Below are 9,162 nucleotides of genomic sequence, written 5' to 3'. Positions count from 1 at the left end.
AGTCTGCTTCTCCCTCTGCCCTTCACCCCACTCACTCTCGTGCTCTCCCTTAAATAAATAAATGAAATCTTTTTAAAAAAATAAAAAAATAAAAAATAAAAGGAGGGGAAAGCCAATAAATAAATAAATAAATAAATAAAGCAAAATTGTATTGCCACTCTGGGTCTAGGTTATTCCAAACAGAAGATAAGACATGGAATTCCTGAAGTCCTCACAGGTGTCAAGAGACAGTGTTTCCAGGGCACAGATCTCCCCAAGACCTGCAGACCCCTGCCAGGTAACTTCTCTGTATTAGTCGGGGCCTCAGTGTCTGTCCTCCCGTAAGCAGCTTAGACTCCGGTGAAGAGCCAAGGCCCTGGAGTCAGATTGTTCGACCCCTTAATTGATGTGTGACTTTAAGCAAATTACTTAATCTTTTTCCACTTCAGTTTTCTCCTCTACAGAATGGGCATGTTAATCACAATAACTTCATGGAGTGCTTGTAATAATTAAAAAGAGATAATACATATATAGCATTTAGAAAAGGTCTTGACAGTTTGTAAACACCTAAATGTTATTATTACACATATTTTATATAGCATATAACAGATCTAAGGAGACATGAAGATAGCACTTAAAATATTAAAATACAGGTATCACTGAAATTTCTTTGAGAAGTGAATTATTCTAGTAAAAAATCCTTTTAATCAGAATCAAAAACAAAACAAAATAAGAAAACCTCAAAAAGAGTAGCTCAGCCTTTTTTATCTGGTTTTCTTGGTATTTTCATTCCGAAATATTCCTGAAACAGCATTTCTCAAATTTCTCAGGTTGCCTGGGTTTGTATTATGGCTCCTTCCTTAAATATGAGACCTTGATGAATCACCTAATATCTCTGGACCCAAATTTCTCCATCTGTAAAGTGGGCTAATGGGCACCTGCTGTGGAGGGATTCTCAGGAACAAGGTTGCTGTGTTATGGTGGTGGCGGTGGTTGCTGTTGTCTCGTGGTCCCCAAGAACATAGAGTGAATGCTGACCTCTATGGGTCAGTGGCACATCCCCAATCAGCCATTCAAAGGGGAGAAATGTCTTCAAGTGTCATTCAAGTCTTGTGTTTCACTGTTAAGATTCATGTGAATTTTTAAGGTTCTATTCCATGACGTAGCTGTATCTTTTCATGTGCAGACGCTTAAATTGCTTTCCTGTTAAATTACTTTAATTTCTCCCTCTCTCCCTCTAGCACTCCCCAAGTAAAACTGATATTCTTTGGCTGCCCAATTATTTCCCCTGTGGTAAAAACATCCCAGGTTCGGAACCCTAGGAGAAAGTTCTATTCAAAATTCACATATTCACAATCAAGCTGCAACGAGAAGCCTAGTCTATTAAGCTATTTTCTGGATTGCCAAGGATTTTTGGTTCTCAAACATTCTTCCTCCACCTTGACGACTCACCATCAAAGATCCAATATAGTAAACGTACAGCATAGGAATTGAAAGCAGGAGATGCAATACAAGAGAAGCCAGCGTCCCTCAGAGATGAGAATGTGCCGCAGAGCTATTACACAGCTCATACATTATTCAGGGTCAATTGCATCCAGAAAAATTGTGTTGAGATGTCTCCCACATTTCAAAGGCACAGAGTTGTACCACAGAATTTGCAAATTTTCTGAATAGGGCTCCAAGACCTGAATAAAATCATTGTTCTAGACCTCATCTCTAGATTTTGTGTAATAAATCACCTTAACTTAGACACAAAAATTCTTACCTTGGTCTTCAAATTCAAAAGAGAAATTTGTTCCTAGCTTATAAAGCAAACATACCTACATGGCAGTCTCCCGGTCTAATAAATTCAGAATATTGTGATTTATAACAATATTATAATTTATATTTATTGTAATTTACAAGTTTTAAAAAAACTTACTACTGTGTAATGGTCATAATGCCATAAATTCTGAAGTTAAATTCCCAATTACCTTTTCTTTCTTTAAACAGAAGTCAAGCTAAGTTGATTCATAGACTTATGAAGGTCTCCTTTGGGAAGGTTATAGAAAAAAAGAAATGTTTCATGCAATATAACTAGGGATTTATTTCTTAGGCCTTAGAGCCACATAAATAAAAATCATACTTTAAAGTGTCAAATTATATATATAATATAAATATATGTGTGTGTATATATATATATATATATGTATATAGTGGCATTAAATGGAATTGTCTAACCTAGTAGCCAATTGAAGTAAGATTAAGGAAAATTTTCCTATCTGGAATGTAAATGATGCTTTTTCCAGTTAGTGATTTATTCCTTCTAAGTGATGGTTATAAAATTACGAGTATCATCAGCATAAACCACTAGTCAGTTTAGATTCCTTTCTCTATTAAAATTTGTGTCATGAAGTTGACACAAATATGTTGAGGCAAAGATTTCAGGGATTAAGTTTTTTTTTTTCTTTTCATCAGAGGCTTTGTAGATCTTTCTACTTGCAGAGAAGCATCTCAAGTAAAGCAAAATCACCATACGAGTACTTTCAAACTAATGCCTTCTCCTTTTGCAAATAAATTAAAATTGTAGGGCTGGGAAGATAAAAGACTTCAACTGAATCATAGGTTTAAAAAGCAAATTTTATATTTTTCTTGGAAATTTAAGTGACTATGATCACTACACTATATATTTTAGAAAAAGATTTTTTTTTTAAGGCTAAGTTTTTTCGAAGAGATGGTCATGGTTCAAACATGGACTGAGATGCTTTGTGGGCGGGGCCTGCCTGACGCACGTGGACCTCTAAAGGGACGCGCCTGCCACCGCCAGATCTAACTCAGAGCCCCCTGTGGGCACTCAGGGAAAAAGAGCAATGTGCATCTTTCATAGTCTTAACTGTTGCCTCAAATAAGCTATTTAACCTAGGGGGCAGGGGACATAACTTTATATTTTTCCTACTATAAAATCTAGACATGCTCAACGATTAAAAAATAAATCCAAGAATGCGGGAGCCTGGAAAGTGAAAAATCAAGGTTCTCTTAAACCTCCCACGTATCCTCTACCAACAAACCCTACACCAGCAATCTACTCTCCACAGGTACTCACTGCTAAAGGCTGGTGTAAAAAATCATTTACAACTTTTATGAAAATGCAATAGGTATATTTTGTATATGTACAATTTTACAATAAAATGGAATTATACTATAAATGTTCTATATGTCCACATAGGAAGCCAAATTATCACTAGAAGGTTTCTTTGCTAGAATAGAATCTGAAAGAAAAGAAGCAGTTAAATTGCCTCAGTGGTTTAGTGGATTAAAGCTATAACAGTGGTATGCTTCATTTACTTTATGGGACTTTACCAACTAATAAGAAGGTCAAGGGATGCCTGGGTGGCTCAGTCGGTTAAGGGTCTGCCTTTGGCTCAGGTCATGATCCCAGGGTTGGGCTCCCTGCTCAGCGGAGAGTCTGCTTCTCCCTTTCTTTCTCCCTCTGCCTCTCCCCCTGCTCGTGCTCACACACTCTCTCTCAAATAAATAAATAAAATCTTCAGAAAAAAAAAAAGGTCAAAAGATCAGAACATTCCCGTCCACTCTCTAGAGCACCCGTTTGGCAGACAGAGCCAAGAGCACACATGTAAATGTTTGTGGTGGGACCATTCCCTCCCCCTATGCTAGGTTCAGTGCACACCATGCCCCCTTGATTAGCACGAACTTTCTCACAGAAGAATCATAATTAAAAATTTGTTATAGTCTCTTATTCATTATCCTTGATTGGGTTATAACTTGATTATGTCATAGCATCACCCAATTATAAAAATTACAATGATCAGCCTGGGATGTTGACACATGATGATTTCAGACATTTCGCCCTCATCACCTTGACAGAGTTGTTTTTCACCTGTTATTTTTACAGAAGGTTGATCTCAATCATTACATCTGGAGGTTTTCTAACGTCATCTTCTAAAGTGACTCATCTTATCTTGTGATTTTGAGGGTGCTGTGCATGTATGTGTGAGTTAGGCACTGTAAAAGCTGTGGAGGCTGAAGACCTTTCTGCTCACAGGAAGTGTTAAGTGAGAAGAGCATTGATGTCATTGCTTTGACCTTTGACGAGCCTGGGCTTGCCTAGAATCTCACGGGATGCTCTTGCTTTATCATAGAAATGAATAATCAAATGTAGCCATAGCATGTTGGGTCATAATGTCCACAGGACACAATGTTCAGGCCTGGATTTTATTTAAGTGAGCTCATCAAATATTTATGAAGCACCTGCTGTGTGGCAGGAACTGTGGTAAGCATTGGTGATAGAGCAGTGAACAAGGGAGACCTAATCCTTGCCCGTGTAGAGTTTCTTACTAGTGGGGAAGACAGCCATTAAAAAAGGATGGACAGATATGAAGCATGTTCCAAAGAGTAGGTAGCAGTGCTGTGGAAGGGTAGAGCAAAGAGGTCTAAGCCACCCCCCGGGGAGGTGAAAAAAAGTCTCTTCCTGAGAATAAATTAGCGAGGCAAAAGTGGGTGAGGAGATGAAGAGATGTTGGACATTGGGAGCTCGGCATGGATGGTCATAAAATGCCTGTTATTTTTGGAGACCAATGATTCTAAGACATTGACTAACATATTTTATGCCATTAGAGAATCTCTCGGAGTAAGACCTTGTTATTACAAAATGCTCAGAATATAGACTGAGACTCTCAAAGCACATGATTATTGCTTCTGGTTCTGCTCTGCCTGTCCAGGCACCAATCAACTTCTGCTCCCGGTTCTTTCTCTTTCTCTCCACTATCTCAACAGGCACTATTTGTTTACCCTCCCTCACTCTGATCACTCTTCCAAATGCACTCATCAACCACCAGTACTGTGGATTACAGTGTGTCCCAAATTGTAATACAAGTAACATTGGCATAAAGGGAGATTCTTTTAGGTAGAACGAGGACAAACTTTTCATTAGTTACACATTTATTTCTACAAATTCCTTCTTGTTAAGTAAATTCGATTAATACTAGCAAGTCTATTTAAAGAAATATATAGAGTAAATAAAAATGAAACAAAGTTTGGGTAACATCATTATACTAGAGGTACTCTAAATTATTCTTTAACCTTTCTGTACCTCATATTTTTCTTCTATAAATGGGAATAACAAGACCTGTCTCAGTGACAATGGTGAAATAAAAATGTCCTTAAGCCATACCTGAGTTTCTGGTACATAATAGGTTTTTAACAAATGATGATTGCCTTTTTCTTACCTTTCTTACTGCCTACATATTGAACTTTCTACTGTCATTCCTACCTAGCTTTTAATATTAAAGATAAAATGTAAGATATTGTCCATTGACTATATTTCAAATTAAAACCTCAAGATAGCCTTACTACTATCATGCATTTATCTAAGGCTAATTTAGATACACAGATACATAGACACGTTGACATAGATATAAATACATCCATACATATGCCAGTACAAAAGAAATGTTAAAGACTGAAAATCCTTTCTCTGCACTAATGATCATTAGGCAGAAGGCTTTGATGTCGGTACGATAAAGATTAATAGACTGTGAGTTAATCTTGTTTTACTTCTCTCTAGTGAAAAGAACCAGGAGGAGCAGTGGCTTTTTGCATTTTTTTTTTTTTTTTTTTTTTTGAGAGGGGATAGAGGGAGGCAGAGAGAGACAATCTCAAGCAGGCTCCAGGCCCAGCATGAAGCCTGACACGGGGCTTGATCTCAAGATCCTGAGATCATTACCTTAGCCAAAATCAGGAGTCAGACACTTAACCAACTGAGCCACCCAGGCACCCCAAGGAGCCGTGGCTTTTAAAGTAGAATAGAGATTGACTCTCAGCTCCATCATTTACAGCTATGTGATCTTGATCATAAAATCTGATCTTTTGGAGCCTCAGTTTCCTCATCTAATGAAACCTACTACCTTGCAAGACTGTTGAGATGATAGAGACGAGGTATACACTTTGCTTAAAGTAAATGCTAAAAATCATGATTATTACAGTTATTATTTTCAACTTTGACCCACAGCCAAACTATATAAATACCTCATTGCAGAAAAGATGCTATTACTCTGACTCCATTCATGAGAAAAGAAAAGTTCTACATTCATTTCTTTTAAATCTTCGAAACTGTATCAGAGTTCGGCTATACATAACAGAAGCCATTCTCGTAATTTTAAGCTGAAAGAGATTTCATACAAAGAAAGCGGTGCTCACGTCATTGTTAGAAGGCCTAATGAAGCAGGTTCTAGACTGAGCCATCAAAAGAGCAAAACAAAATTGGCCAAACCTGGGGAGTCTGCTCTGCCATAAAGAGAAAGGTAGAAAATCAAGAAATGGGCCCAGCAGCTATTGGCTCCAGGAAAATGTACAATTCACCCAGGATCAGAAAACCAGAGCCATCAGGGTTGGCTGCAGAATAACGTTGCTAGATAAGACACAGGGCGCCCATTTAAATTTGAATTTCAGATCAACAACAAAAAATTTTAGTGTGTGTCCCATACAATGATCGGAACATACTTAGACTAAAAAATTTGTTGTTGATCTGAAATTCAAGTTTAACTGGGTTTCATGTGTTTAAGTAGGAGTCCTGAATTACCCCTTCTTTATTTGAAATTAAAATTCAACCAGGTGTCCTATCTGTTTATTTGCTAAATCTCGAGTTCTGCTCTAGAGCCACCCATAGCCTACTGTTTTAATATCAGCAGAAGGGTGTCTTGCATGATGCTGCTTCAACTCAGTCTCATGAGATTGTGTCAGATTGGCAGAAACTAAATCACATCAGCAACTCTGGCTGCAAGGAAATTTGGGAGACGTAACTCTTAGCTTTTCAGTCTCTGTATTATGGCAGGCGTGCGAGAAACGCAAAGGAACATATGACAAGCAAACAATTCACCACAATAGCTACACGGTAATATTGATTCATTGCATTTGTAATTTCTTTTATTTTTACAGATATATCTTGAACATCTCTTCTTTTTTAGTCAGTATAACTATTAGGGATACAGCACTAAACAATAAATAAATAAATAAATAAATAAAGTCCCTGTCCTCATAGAGCTTAGATTCTAGTGGAGAAAAAAAAAAAACACACTAAATTACAGAAAATAAAATTGAGAGTAAAAGCCACTTGTAATCCTACTACTCTTCTTCTAGCTTGATGTAACAAAAAAAGGTAAAAAAAAAAATCTCCTTATTCTTTTTTCCCTCCAATTTTACTTCCCAAGGATTATCATCAGTAAAAGTTGTGTGTGTATGCTTACACATGTATTATAAATAAGTTAAATGTGATTACTAAGTCCCATGATGGTGGGAAGGATATGCCTCAGTTCATCTGCTGAAGAGGTCAACACTACTCAAGCTAATAAGAAAAAGACAGAATCCAGATATCTCCTTCCTCTTCCCTTGAGGTCCTCTGTGCCTGATTTAGCTCCCATAGCTTTCTGGAAATCACTTTCTCCCTTGGTCTTCATCCTCTCTCCATCCTCTCTCCATCCTGCCGTCTCCTTTACTCGCCTTGGATCTTCTCAGGAAAGACAGATTCACTTGGAGTCAGAGTGGAGCACATACAGCACAGGGCAAACCTCTCTGCAGAGCCCTGATCAATTTTCATAGGTCCAGTTTTCATCTGGTGACAATAACATGTCCCCAGTCCATTATTGTGAGGATGGAGGGAGATGAAGGGGATAGGAACCTTTCTGTCACTCTCCCCACCCCACCCCCACCTTATGCCCCACTCACAGTTAAGTCTTAACTCCTCATTCTGGCTCCTTTGTCTACACTAAGGATTTTTCATGTCTGACTCTGATTACGTAAGCATGGTTTCCTGGCACCATTTCCTCACAAAGACTCTGCTCCAGCCACTCTCCAAATATGCTTTATTTTCCCATTTCTATCTCTGTCCTGACATCCAGTCTGTATGGAGGGCCTTTCAATCCAACGCCTCTGCCCATGGGCACTGACCCCTGCTCGGGATCCAGCTTCAGTGCCTCTTCCTCGGTGATGCTGCCTTAGATTCATTCTTGCAGAAGCTGACCCCGACACCAGGATTTGAGGACCAGAGGTTTATTTGGGAGGAGGTTCCAGCAAGCTGGTGTTGGGAAGGAGAGAGTGAGGCAAGAAAGAGGAAAGCCAACAAAGGGTATGTACTGAGGAGGTTGTATGGTGGGCAACGGAATGGGGTGGGGAGGCTCATGCTGATTGGAGAAGTCAGGGAGCAGTACCCCCTAAGTCAAGAAAGCTAAAGTGTTTATCCCCCACCTTCCATCCATGGTTGCTGAAGGTGGCTCCTAGCGACGTGAACTCCCCTGTCGTTCTGACCCGGCTTATGTGTGGCCTGAGAGAAATGCCTCAGGTGGAAAGTGCAGGTGTGTGCAGGAGGACACTGCCAGTGTGCACAGAAGCTGGGTGCCAAGGGGATCTGGACAGGGGGGACATGTAGCATTTTGACAAGTTAGACATGATTTGCACCATTATACTATTATGGCCTTTGGTTTGTATCAGTCCTGCCTCATCTTAGAAGTATTTGCGTGTGATCAGAAAAAAAATATTAGATTACTCATTGTCTTAGCCTGGGTTAGCCCAGAAAGCAGAGCCAGAGGCAAATGCTTCTGTGCTATGACTTTATCAAGACGTGCAAACCGGGGAACATCAGAGCGGTGACAAGAGGGAGTGAGGCAGGGAAGGCAGAAGCGGGGACACAAGGTTTTGAAGTTGGCTGTGGGGAGCGTCCTCCAGGAGGCTGTATACAGTGTCTCAGGACACCCCACCAAGAGAAGGGAGGGAGAAGAATCTTTCTTCCCATCATCAGAGGTTCATCCGACAGGGATTTAGGCCCCTGCACATCCACGGTACAGTTGGGCGAGCACTGGCAGAATCCCGCAGCAATCCAACACCTCAGCACCAACACATGCCCTGGGGCAGGGGCCACGCGAAGCCTGAGGCAAGGGGTTGTCTGTGGGTGCATGAGCTCGGTCTGCATCTCACCTGTGGCCTGGGCTGGGACAAAACTGTCTGGAGACAAGTGAAGGCAAGTGATCCAAAGTGGCTTATTAAATGTGTCTGACTCACCAACCAAAACAACTCACTATGGGTGACCCAATCCTCATTGTGGACCCCACATATGCCTAGAAGACTATCCTGAAATAGTGTGACGCATCTCCACAGTGGCTTACAAATGAAAATCAACCTTCTATTGTGAAAATT

This window comes from Halichoerus grypus, chromosome 8, assembly GCF_964656455.1.
Source record: "Halichoerus grypus chromosome 8, mHalGry1.hap1.1, whole genome shotgun sequence".
In the NCBI taxonomy this organism is placed as follows: Eukaryota; Metazoa; Chordata; class Mammalia; order Carnivora; family Phocidae; genus Halichoerus; species Halichoerus grypus.
This window is presented reverse-complemented; position numbering follows the sequence as displayed.